A 14,284-nucleotide genomic window follows, 5' to 3' on the forward strand; every position below is an offset into this window, starting at 1 on the left:
AGCCACTGCCTTACATGAGTAGACTTTGAACTAGCTGTTTTCGGCATGGCGTAGTAATCTCACACAGAAACTAGATTTTTTTTTACTGCAGTGCATGGGAGCGGTAGGGGAAGTACCGTACTCGTTGCTGGACATATGGCACCTGACAGATGGCCGCCCCTTCTGAACAAGCGAATGGAATCTACTGGTGCTTCAGATGAAAACATCTCGCTACTGGCAAATTATTTTTCGAACCGGAAAATTCACGTATAATACCTTTCACGAAACAGAGTAGTTTGATAGGACTGCCTGTAGACAGCAGCGAGAAAATGCGCGAAGGGCAGTAATTTAGCTATAGATGGCGTCTACGATTAACAGTGTGATTTTTTAATCCGTGCTCAGATTAAGGCCAATGAAACCGTTTCTTTGCGAAAATACACAGCTGGCCAGAATCCTACGAACGAAATATTTTAAAATACAACATTTAGTACTCCCACGTTCGATTCTAATGTGTAACTCAAATCTTTGACCGGTTCCCATTCGCTCACCGAAGTTAAGCACAGTCGCGCTCGGCGCGTACTTGGATGGATGACCATTCACCTGTGCCGAGTGCTGTTGGTAGTAAGGCAAGCAAAGGAATTGTAAACAGTCTCTAACGAACTTCGCCTTCGACGAGACGTAAAGCCCTAAGTTTACTTCCTTTTTCTAATCTTTGAAAACACAAGAACTCTATGTCACATTAACGAAATAGGTACTTTTTAGGATTTTGATGCCGAAATAGGCTAAATTAGGTGTCAAAGTCGAAATACGCAATTTTAGGTCCTATAGAACTAGCGGTATTCAGTTTAGTTAGTCATGAAACGCGTAAGTACCAACTTATACGCAAATTGGAGCTTAGGAAAAAAAAATAGGTTTTAACGTAAAGATCCGTGATCTATTTTTTACATATGAATAATAAAACACCTATAAAGAGTATTTGGTATTAACAGGGATAGCGATATAAAAAAATAAAAAAAGATCGAAGTGTTAGGCAAATACGAAGCATGAGCGCATATCAACCTTGCTGCACGCTGTGCAGAAAATATTTTTTTCCATCTGTCGTATAGTGTGGAAAAGCTTGGAGCCACTGTCTTATATGATGAAATAGGCACTTTTTTAGATATTAAAGCCGAAATAGGCAAAAATAGTCACTAACGTCGAAATAGGCTTTTTAGGTCCTATAGAATTAACGCTATTAAGTGTAAATAGTCATGAAACGCATAAGTACAAATTTTTATGCAAATAGGAACTCAGGAACAAAGTATGTTTTTACCTAAAATCCGCGGTCTAGTAATAATCAAGTGTATCTCGGAGCCATGTCGCTTTTTCCTTGCCATACGTTACGGGAGCTCTTCGTATCGCCGGTTTTGCACATTGTAGCCACCATGAAAGAACCGTACGGTGCAGCGGCAAACGGCGAGTGCATGTCTGCCATGTTTCTTCGATCCGCTGGCAACATTCGAGATTCACCAATAAGGATGAATTAAGTTTCCAGGATCTACGACTCCGCCAAACCCGCTGCCGTGGGAGGGTTAACGTGCATAAATATGCAAGGTGATCCGTAAAAGCTGTGGGCCAACGTTCAGCAGCCAACACGTGATCTCGTAATCTGTCAGAAACATAAATCCGATCCAGCCTGCTCGCCGAGTGGCTAGTAAAATACGTGTGGCCCTCTCGCTGCTCATGGATCTTTTCCCACGTGTCCATTAGGGCCATGTCCCGGCAGATCGTGTTCAAAGCGTGGCAGGAGCTGAAATTAGGAGTTTGATCCTTCGGTGCGAGTACACAGTTAAAATCTCCCCCTACCAAGATGTGGTCATACCTCCCATGGAATAGGGGGGCAATCTCCTCCGAGTAGAATCGTGCACGCACCCGTCGATTGTCAGATCCGGAGGGTGCATAGAGGTTGATGATACGAATGCCGTTCACGGTCATAACCAAACCCCGAGCCGAAGGAAAGTAATCGAGCTCACACATCCTGGACTAGTATCGCTGTGCCACGTCCTCCATCTGGAGTCGGCGCTAGATAAGTGCTGTAACCATGCAAGTCGGAAAAAGCAGCATTGCAGGTTTCCTGCATCAGCAGAATATCAACGTCTGTGGCGTAAATCATCTACCAGAGAAGTTGCATCTTTGCAAGCGAACACGGGGTGTTAATGTTCACTGTACCCACCTTATATGCTTGGTCCGTTGTCGTTGTCATGCTCGTGTCCCGTCATTGATAACTCCAACGTCCTTGTCACGCTCCAAACTTGGCAACCCCTCCCGGCGGGCCACCGACACGTACGTCATCGGCAGTTGCGTGGGAACTTCTCCCTGTGACGCTTCTCCGTGTGGTAGTTGCACGACGCGGCGTTGTATGCACTCCGAGCGGATATGTCCTTCTCCACCACAGCCAGAACAGGTGCGTGGCTGGCCATCGTAAATCACAATACCTCGACATCCTCCAATGTATAAATAAGAAGGGATACGTTTAGTAAGGTCGATCATCACATGTCTGACGCTTTTTAGTACAGGATAGGTGCTAAAACTTGCCCGGCGCTCAGGCGTATGACTAAGTACCGTTCCATATGGTCGCAGCGATTCAGTAACCATCGATTCTGGCACCTCAAACGGCAATTCCAAGATCCGAATGACCCTCATACCCAATCGTGAAGGAGATACTGTTACATCGCTGATATGGCCATCGGAGTGTCGAAATGTAAATCCTCTTTGAGCAGCGGAGAGAGTTCTTTCACACGCAGCTTCATCGGTCATCTTTACGTACATTGTACTGCTTACAATGGACAGGTGTATTCCATTTACGTTTGCAGCAGGTAAACGAACTTCTTCCCTCAGAAAACGCTCTATTTCGAAAGCTTTGGGTCTGGCATATTCGTTGTCGAACGTAAACTGGATAGTAGTCTTTCGAAAATTGTGTGCCATGGCGATAGAGTCAGACAACAACACGCGCGAGTACCGGCGGTGTAAACACTTCCTCGTCCACGCGTGCCCGCGGCCGGGACAACAGGTCCGTGCCACGCCACCGCCGAAAGCAGACTATCACTCAGCTATCGGGGCGGTCATTAATACAATGAGGACTCATTTCTTAACCTCCGATTTCAGAGGGCTTTGGTTCGTGCCTGTCTTTATCTAGATACTGATCATCATCAGTTTTGTACTATAGCAACAACATCCCACCCTTCTTAATGTTGCTGTATTTCCTACCATCCAGGATCTCAAACCTCTATCTCCGTCGTCTCCTATTCTCTTCCACACACCTCTCTAAAACATTTTTATGAGCCCTTTTCCTTCTTTTCGTTGAATTCTGTAAATTACTGTAGATTCTCATTCTCCTTAGTACCTCCTCATGTTTTAGTCTGTCCATCCAACTTAATCTTTCGACCCTTCGCCATGTCCACATCTGAAAAGCCTCTAGTACTGATTTATCTTCCTTCGTTGTTATTCATGATTCAGCACCATACAGGTAGACACTCCGTACAAAATATTTTGTTAGTGCTTTTTTCTCAAACCATTGTTCAAATTGCTGCAAAATACTCATATTTTCTTATAAATGCCTGTTTCTCCATAGATATCGCGTTTTTAATTTCTGTAATGCTCTTCCACTAGTTTTCTACGCTACTTCTGAGGCAGTTAAAACTTCGGACACACTTCAATAATTCTCCATTCAACATTATCTACACCCTTTTATTTCCTCCTAGTGCCGTTACTTTGTTTTCTATGTGTATATTTTCGTTCCATAATTCTTTCTTTCAGCTTCAATAGTATGCAATATTCTTTGTCCTTTTTTTCATTTGTTGCTAGAAGGACCATGCCTCTGCAAACGTCAAACGCTTTATTCTTTTTCCTACAGTTTTCACCCCATTCTCTTCTAGTAGTCAGTGGTGAATCATATTTTGTAACTACAGAGTGGATCAGGTAGAAGAGTCCATAGCCTTGTCTTACTTCTTTTCCTAATTCTCTCCATTTGGTACTTTCTCTTCTCACTTTCAGTTACATTTACGATTTAGATAAGATGAGTTTTTGAGACACCTGCTTTTCCTGATCACATACGTTTCTCTTATCACTGTTGCAAGCTTATAGCACTCCGCTTTACCGAATACTTTACCCCGATCTATAAAACACATACAGAGTTATATTTCCTTTTCAATAAAGTTGTCTCCCAAAATACGCAGATTTCATGTTGGATACCTGGTGCTAATATTTCGTTTAAAACCAAATTTCTCCTCAACCATATTCACCGTTTATCCGTATTTTATCAATGATTTCGCATCAATCTGGCTTCGTGTGAAATGAGAGAATCTGTACTGTGTTCACTGCAGCTCTTGGTTCATTTTTTTCTTTGGTGCTAGAACCATTACTGTTGTCAGAAAGTCCTAAGAGCACTGAAAATTGTTACATATTTTGTTACCCTAACGTCAGTATTCCGGCTTCAAACATTTTAGTATTTATCCAGGTATTGTACGAGTAACTATTTCGTTCCCATTTTCCATTACCACTTATTATTTCTTCCACTATAATTCGCAGTTCTTTCTCATCATCATCCACACTCTTCGAGTTACACAATTATTGTCATGTCATCCATGTCATAGGGAGTAAGAAGCCGTACTCAACAATGAGTCTTTTGTTAAGTAGCAGAGTAGGGGGAGTCAATTAGAGGGTAAATACCACACCGTCTGTGATGAATAACCCCTAACGCATGACGAGGTAATTAGCATGAAGCTAAACTTCGTATTGAGGAAGGATAATAGAGGCTAATATGCCAGATACGTAGTTCTGGCACTGCATTTCCTACCGTTGTAGACCTCTTCTGCATGTGTAGTGATCCAAGTCGAGCCTTTTGCTCGTAGCGTTCACACAACAGCATTGAAGAGTACGACATATTGATGCGGGACGTGCGAATGTAATGCTCGTTGCGCTGAAAGAATAGTAAGTATGTTGTCGTTGCAGCTGGACCACTATTCTCAGGGGCAACACCAACATAGTGATGTGAATCAGTTGGGACTACATCCCAATATTTCATTTTTAATGGTTCGTCTACACAGGACAAGCTGTAAGACAACCCGAAGGCTTTTGAATCCTGTGTCAAGCCTTAGTTTAACACTATTTATTTCGCTCTAATGATTGACACGAATCACAAAGAGATTTACAGACAGTAAATTAAAATTACACTGCAAAATGACATTAATACAGTTCAAAGGTTAAAAGAGTGTGGAAGACTTTATGAAGATAGAACACAAGGACCGGTTATCTAGGCAGCTCACACAATCAGGGATACTCTAACAACACGAAGTCAGAAATGTGGAATTGCTGCCATCTTAGAAATACATATCATTCAACTGCAACAAGAATATTTGTTGAAAAATTTTGATTTCTGCACATATTAGCGTCTGACATCTTCGCTCGAAAAAATGATGAATTTCTTTTCGTTATTCGTCGTAGTTACTGTGCTGCATCAAACTAAGTAAAGTATGGAACAAAATTTTTAGAGTTTGCAGATGTAAAAAGAACATTGAGTAGACTTTACGTGTGGCTAATTTTAGTTCATATATTTTCGTATATGAAATGTAGATAGGATAATGAAATTTTATTTAAATTTGAGAGGACAGCGGTATCCCATTTCCATCTTGTGATATTGGTTTTTATATCTGGCGGACCGTCGCACAAGGCCAGCCGAATTTCTTTGTGAATTATGTGGTCGTAACAATATTGTCTCATTAATTGTTCAAAATATCGAAACAATGTTTCCTGCAAATGACAGCAAGCAGAGAGGCATTTATGTTGTATGACAAATACTCTAAACTTCTCTATCCGTTAAAACGTGGAAGTAACTCGTCCGCGGCAGTGAGGGTCAGGAGAAGACGACACGTAAATACGTCAACAGCGTTTAAGGAAATCCCAGAGACCGCGTTTAAATAAGTCCTCAGCACCTTTGGAAAAGCGGAGTAGGACGAGTTGAGTCGGCCACAGCAGTCAAAAAAAAAAAAAAAAAAAGGTTCAAATGGCTCTAAGCACTATGGGACTTAACTTCTGAGGTCATCAGTCCCCTAGAACTATTTAAACCTAACTAACCTAAGAACATGACATACTTCCATGCCCGAGGCAGGATTCGAACCTGCGACCGTAGCGGTCTCGCGGTTCCAGACTGTAGCGCATAGAACTGCTCGGCCACACCGGCCGGCCACAACAGTCAAATGGTTAAACAGCTACCATACACCTACAAGCACGGGGCGGCAGCGGGAGACATGCTGCCTCTTCGATGAGCAGGGCCGGAGTAAGCAGAATCCCAGTTCACAGCCCCCAGCTCACTGCTCTCAAAAATTGTATGTAGACGTGATGCTGTTGCCAATATGACGGACGAGAATGTTGCTAAACCCACGAAAAATCATAAGACAGCACTGCTTTGCGTACAACATGCACATGTTTTAATACGAAGTAGGGAATTCGTCGCTGCAGCATCTTCATGACTGCCCAGTCTTACGCATCGACAACTCTGTCCAGAGCTACACAATGATTACCATTGGATGAACCTAATTTTTAGAGCGAATGCAACAGATTCTCCCACGCTGGCGAGATGAAGCCCGGCATCTGTCTTTTGAAGTAAGAAAATAATGAATTTCGCTCTCAGTTATTCCCTGCAGCGGTAACGTACACTGCAGACACCAGCCCGGCTTTCAACTGTCACAGACTGGGTCGTTTACCAGGTTTTGGACACAGCCAATGCTCCCAAATGTGGACACCACTTGAGCAAATGAGATTCAGCGACGGTCATTGTGCCAATAAGAGAGGCTATAGGGACGCTTCCAAGAGCAAACCACAAGCTGTGCTAGACTGAGGCTTGCTTTGTGGGACATACTGCTCCAGCTCACTAAATACCTGGGATGCCGCACAAAATGAAGTAATATCGGTTAGCGATGTGTGTCAGTAGCGTTTCAAGTAGCATAGTAATGGCGAGGCTGAAAAAAGTCGAGCCCTTCATGCAATTAGCCAAATTGGAAAAAACTTCGACAGCGTAAGAAGTTCGAAAATGCCTAAAATTTGTCTGAAAAATAAGTAGGGAAAAACTGGTAACACTCATACACAATGTATACAATAGCAAAGAAGGTAAATTAGTAGTAATGGTAGTTCAAGTGTGAAGAACGCAGATTGCCAAAGTTAGCAGACAGGGAATTAGTCTTTCACCTCTGCTGTTCAGCCTGTATCCCAAAGAAGGAAAGACGAAGGTAAATGAAATATTCAGAAGTCTGATTAATTTTTAGAGTGAAAGGATGCCAATAAGATTCATTGATCACATTGCTATCGTCACTTTCAGAGAGGATGAAGTGAAAGACGAGAATGAAGTGAAAGACCTATTAAACATTACATTACATTTATCCTTGTTCCATAGGTCATAAATACGACATTTCGTAATGATGTGGAACGTGTCTCTGCAGCATAAGTTTTCTTTACAAAAAATAATAATTTTTTTCCTTACAGTTATTAATTCATATCTAAGAATTCAACTATTGAGTAGAAGGAGTTGATATTCAGAGATTCTTTTAATTTGCTTTTAAATGTTAATTGGCTTTCTGTCAGACTTTTAATAGTATTTGAGACATGCCAAAGATTTTTGTGGCAGCATAATTCACCCCTTTCCGTGCCAAAGTGAGATTTAATCCAGAATAGTGAATATCATCCTTTCTTCTACTGTTGTAGCTATGAACATCGCTGTAATTTTTGGATTGGGGTGGGTTATTAACGACAAATTTCATAAGTGAATACATGTATTGTGAATGTACTGTGAAAATCCTGAGTTCCTTAAATAAATGTCAGCAAGGTCATCTTGGGTGGACTCCAGCTACTATTCTGATTACACACTTTTATGCAATGAATACTTTCTCTCTTAATGACGAATTGCCCCAAAATATGATACCATATGAAATCAGTGAATGTAAATAGCCATAGTATGCCGATTTACTGATATGTTTATCACCAAAATTGGCAATAACCCTAATAGCATAAGTAACTGAAGCTAACCGTTTTAGCAGATCAACAATGAGTTTCTTCCTATTCAATTTCTCATCAATGCACACACCCAGAAATTTTAAGTATTGTGTCTTAGCAACAGACTTACGTTCATCGTCTAGATTTATCAATGGTGTTATGCCATTTACTGTACAGATTTGTATAAATTGTGTTTTCTCAAAATTTACTGAGAGTCCATTTCCAGAGGACCACTTAATAATTTTCTGGAAGACATTATTTGCAATTTCCTCAGCTGATTCTTGCTTCTTTGGTAATTACTATACTTGTATCGTCAGCAAAAAGAACCAACTTTGCATCTTCATGAATATAGCCAAGTCGTTGATATATATTAAGAACAGTACAGGACCCAAGACTGAACGCTGTGTGGGACACCATTTTTGATGCCTCTCCAGTTAGAGGACTCTACTGGTTTTTGCTGACTATCTGTACTGTTAATTTCAACCTTCTGCAGTCTTCCAATTAAGCATGAATCAAACCACTTGTGCACTGTCCCACTCATACCACAATACTTATCTTGAAGAATTTCATGATTCACACAATCAAAAACATTTGAAAGATCACAAAATATCTCAATGGGTGATGTTCGGTTATTAAATGCATTTAATATTTGATCATTAAAAGCATATATAGCGTTTTCTGTTGAAAAGCCTTTCTGAAAACCAAATTCACGTTTTGTTAGTACTTCATTTTTACATATATGTGATGCTGCTATTGAATACATTACTTCTTCAAGAATTTTGGATATAGCTGCCGGAAGTAAGATTGAGTGGTAGTTGTTAGTATCAGATTTATCCCCTTTTTTATGTAATGAATTAACACTAGCATATTTAAGTCTATTTGGGAAAATGCCCTGTTTCATTGACCTACTACATGTCACTGAGAATCCTACTTATTTGTTGGGAAGAAGCTTTCAGTAGTCTGTTGGAACGCCATCAATTCCATGTAAGCTTTTACTTTTGTTTGAATTTATTATTTTCCTAATTTCAGTATGAAAAGTGGGTTGAATTTCAATTTTATCAAATTGCATAGGTACTGCTTCTCCCATATATTGCCTTGATTTTCTAATGAATAGCTGGATCCTGTTTTCTCTCCAACACTTAAAAACGATTATTAAAAATGTTTTCTACTTCTAATTTCTTGTTAACAAACTTTTCATTGTGTTTGATAAAAATATAGTCTTCCTATGCTCTCGGTTGCCCTGTTTCCCTTTTCACAAAATTCCAAATTATTTTAATTTTATTATCAGATGAGCTAATCTCAGACATAATGCACATACTTCTGGACTTTTTAGTAACTTTTCTTAATATAGTACAGCAGTTTTTATAATGTTTCACTGTTTTTGGATCATTGCTCCTCCTAGCTATAAGAATGGTTTCTTACAATTGTATTTCACTGTTTTCTTAGGGAAACTGTTTGCAAATATACTTACAAAGTGTTTGATAAAAATATAGTCTTCCTGTGCTCTCGGTTGCCCTGTTTCCCTTTCCACAAAATTCCAAATTATTTTAATTTTATTATCAGATGAGCTAATCTCAGACATAATGCACATACTTCTGGACTTTTTAGTAACTTTTCTTAATATAGTACAGCAGTTTTTATAATGTTTCACTGTTTTTGGATCATTGCTCCTCCTAGCTATAAGAATGGTTTCTTACAATTGTATTTCACTGTTTTCTTAGGGAAACTGTTTTCAAATATACTTACAAAGTGTTTGATAAAAATATAGTCTTCCTGTGCTCTCGGTTGCCCTGTTTCCCTTTTCACAATATTCCAAATTATTTTAATTTTATTATCAGATGAGCTAATCTCAGACATAATGCACATACTTCTGGACTTTTTAGTAACTTTTCTTAATATAGTACAGCAGTTTTTATAATGTTTCACTGTTTTTGGATCATTGCTCCTCCTAGCTATAAGAATGGTTTCTTACAATTGTATTTCACTGTTTTCTTAGGGTAACTGTTTTCAAATATACTCACAAAGGTATCATGAAATAGGTTAAATTTTTAAGTAGCATCATGTTCCCTGTTTACCTCATCTGGGTACAACTGTTGCAAGCTTCCCAAAAATTTTGAATTGCTAAATCGTTAATGGAATGCACTATTTTGGAGGACTGTTTTGCATTACCATATGGAGGTATATCACAAACTGTAACTAACTATGCATCATGATCAGATAGACCATTCTTAACAAGAAAATCTTTTATTTTATGAAATTTATCTTGCTCTATGAAAACTCCATCTATCAGTGTGCTGCTTTCCTTTACCATCTGAGAAGGAAAATCAATAACGAATGTCAAACTGAAAGAACCAAGTAATAAAAGTCAAGATTTCTATCCGACTCTTTCAGAAAATCTACACTTAAATTCCCACGACAAAGACTCCAAGTTTTCCAAAAATAGTTGAAAACTTCCCAATGGGGACCTATAAATAGCTACAATTATAAAAGTGCCATTATTTAGTTTAAGTTCACATGCACATTCTTCTATATGTTGCTCTGTGCAAAATTTTTTACTTTCAAAATTTTTCACATTATGACTGATTGTAACATATATGGCACATCCTCCTCTCTCCATAGTGTCTCTACTTACAAATTCTGAAAGCTTATATCCATCTACACTTACCAAGTCCATACCTGTGACAATATTATGTTCAGTCAGGCATACTACATCTATTCCACCCCCAGTTTCTAAATGTTCTAAACAAACTAGAAGTTCATCTACTTTGTGTTTTAATCCCCTGATATTTTGATGGATTATATTAACATTATTTTTAACTGTGCTTCTATGTGAATCTTGTGACATAGCAACATTATTTTTGCTATATTGTTATGAGAATCTTGTAATATTTTCACATCTCTAGTACCTACCTGTCTGAACTTTTAACTAAGCTTAATTTCAATCAATGTGGGATGATAGGACACTGATCTCAGCCTAAAAATGTAACCCAGGACTTTCAGTGCCCCCCACCCTTAAAGGTTTTGCTATCATCCCAGCCAGTTTACCCTTCCCTTTCCTACAGAGATGCAGGCCATGTCTTGTGAAGTCCCACCTACCAATACCATGAACAGGAACAAACCTATGTCTGACAATGTAGCCGCCTGAAGCAGCTGATCTAGCTCCATATTGACCATCGGGACAGTCATACTGCATGAAAGCAGGAGCCAAGCCAAAATTTGTATGATTCGTTGCAGATGCTATTTTCACCAGGTCACACTCAATATTGTAGCCCTGATCCCTATCAATACAGTTTCCAGCTCCACCCACTACCACAACATGATCTGGCTTTGTCAAACCCTTGCACAATGATCCTACATCGTCTATCACTTGGCTAAGACATGCACTAGGGTTGAAAATACTTGTGACCTGGTACCTAATTTTTCGGGCAAAATCTGGCCCACACCTCTTCCATGGCTACTACCTAACAATGTAATGAACACTAGAAAGATCACTCACAATGAATTTACAGTAAATTGAAGGAAAACGAAAGTAATGAGGGGTAGCAGCAACGAAACTGACGATAAACTAAACATAAAAATGGGAGACCACTTTGTGGACAAACAGAAGAGCTTCCGGTAGTTTGGAAGCAAAATAGTGCAAGGATCTTGTAAGGAAAAAACTAGCGCTGATTAAGCAGCCATTCCTGCCCAAAATAAGTGTACTAGTATCTTAACTTGAATAACAAATGTGCGGAAAAGTTAGTCTGGCGAAGGGTAGTGTATGGAAGTGAATCGCAGATTGTGGGAAAACCGGAAACGGAGACAATCGAAGGGTTGGAGATGTGGTCCTGGAAAAGGATTCAGAAAATTACGTGCACTGTTAAGATCAGAAATATGGAGATTCTCCACAGAGTCATCGGACAAACGAAATTGTGGAAATCACAGATAGGAAGAACATATAGGGTAGCAGGACGTGAACCGAGCGAGGTGGCGCAGTGGTTAGACACTGGACTCGCATTCGGGAGGACGACGGTTCAATCCCGCGTCCGGCCATCCTGATTTAGGTTTTCCGTGATTTCCCTAAATCGCTACAGCCAAATGCCGGGATGGTTCCTTTGAAAGGGCACGGCCGACTTCCTTCCCCATCCTTCCATAAACCGATGAGACCGATGACCTCGCTGTCTGGTCTCCTTCCCCACACCAACCCAACCCACCCTAGCAGGACGTGTGCTGTAGATGAAGACAGGGGCTGGAATATATGGAACAAATAAACCAAGACAGTGGTGCCAATGCTACTCTGAGATGAAGAGAGTGGCACAGATGATGAAGTCAAGTCGGACCCACCAAACCAGAAGAGAGTGTCCTTCTGAAACACTTTCAGACATTTTAAAATCCATTAAGTGATTACGTACATCTCTAAATACTAACATCTGGATGGCTGGACCGATATTTAAACTTAAGACGCACGAATACATTCTAATGCCTGATCGAGCGCTCCACCACCTAGTTCGGTCAAACAGTGACGATGGCAAAAGAGGAGCTGAAGAGAGGCGATTACTCTCCACTTACATCTTCGATCAGAGCAGTAACTGAGCTCACCTGCCGATTCAGCTTTCATAACTTAATACTGTACTGAAGAGCCTTTTGCCGTGAACTATCAGTGGACTTTTTTTTTCAGTCTTAACCTGTATCCATACAGTGTGGCAACCCAGCCCAACATTTGCGTAAAGTAATGTGCAAAGCCTCTCGAAAGTGACTCCCGGGCTGGACGGTGTACCAGACTTTTATTTTTAGTTATCAGACATCTCACTGGTTTAATGTGGCTCGCAACGACTTCCTTCCTTGTGCCGAACTCTTCATATCAGAGTGGCACCTGCATCATACGTTATTTGTTGTAAACATTCCAATTTCTTCAGTTTTTAACCACTTTAGCTCCCCACAGTAGCTCTCTCATGGAAGTTATTCCACGATGTCCTAGCATCCTCTTCGTTCTTTCTATAATATTTTTACATACGTTCCTGTCATCACCAATTCTAATTTTCGATATCCTGCGATAGTATTCCACATGAAACGTTTCGATTCTCTTCTGTTTCCTGTTTTCCCACAGTCCATTACTGACTATTATACAATGCTTTAACCCAGATGTATATTTCCGGATATATTTTCCTCACATTGACTATTATACAATGCTTTGACCCAGATGTATATTTTTGGATATATTTTCCTCAAATTAAGGACTCTGTACGATACTAGTACTTCGATTACCCTTTTCTCCTGTGCTAGTTTCCTTATTTTCATCGTGGCACCTTTCATCGTGGCACCTTTTGAATGGTTGCTTACAACCCATTGAATGTAGCTGGTCTTATGCTATAAACGTTGATGTTCACATGCCCCCACGGAGAAAAGCTCCAAGGGGGTCAAATCTGGTGTGCGCGGAGGGCATTCGGCACCGCATCTTCATCCTATCCACCTATGTGGTAAATGCTCGGCAAGGTAGGCCTCTACGTCGCAATGGTTGTGGGGAGCTCTTCCGCGGTGCTGGAAATATCACTCCAACCCGAAGCATCTTTTCAATGTGTGTAATGGCATTTTCGTGTAGTAAGTGCAGGAAATTTTCTCCACTGACCTTACACTGAAAAAATAAAGGTCCAACCACAGCAAATGCCGATGATGCACACGATAGCAAGTAACTCTTAGTAGGTTCACACGGTATTCTACGTTACGGTTCTTAGCTACCCAGTAGGTACAATTGAGACGACTAACTGGACCACTTAAAATTGGAACCCCATGCAACCCTGTAAGTTAAATGTTTGACCTGTGAGAATCTCGCTTGATGACACGCACAAAATCTAATTCTGTGGTGATTATCATCCCTATTCAACGCGTGGAGTAATCTAACAATAAAACTTTACCGTTGGACACCCTTCGGAATGCGATGGACGCTCATTTTTCGAACTCGTGTCTCAGGAGTCGCACGGAATTTCTGGGAGACTGCTGAAACCTTTCGATGTCTTCAGTTGTGGGGCCGGTGGATGATCGTGGTCTTCCAGAAATGGTTCATGTGGGCATTATTGTGGACATGTCCTTCCTCCTAGCCGGCCGTTGAGGCTGAGCGGTTCTAGGCGCTTCAGTCCGGAACCGCGCTGCTGCTACGGTCGTAGGTTCGAATCCTACCTCGGGCATGGATGTGTGTGATGTCCTTAGGTTTAAGTAGTTCTAAGTATAGGGGACTGATGAGCTCAGATGTTAAGTCCCATAGTGCTTAGAGGCATTTGAACCATTTTGAACCTTTCTCGTCAAAAGT

The sequence above is a fragment of the Schistocerca cancellata genome, chromosome 10, assembly GCF_023864275.1.
Source record: "Schistocerca cancellata isolate TAMUIC-IGC-003103 chromosome 10, iqSchCanc2.1, whole genome shotgun sequence".
NCBI classification, from domain to species: domain Eukaryota; kingdom Metazoa; phylum Arthropoda; class Insecta; order Orthoptera; family Acrididae; genus Schistocerca; species Schistocerca cancellata.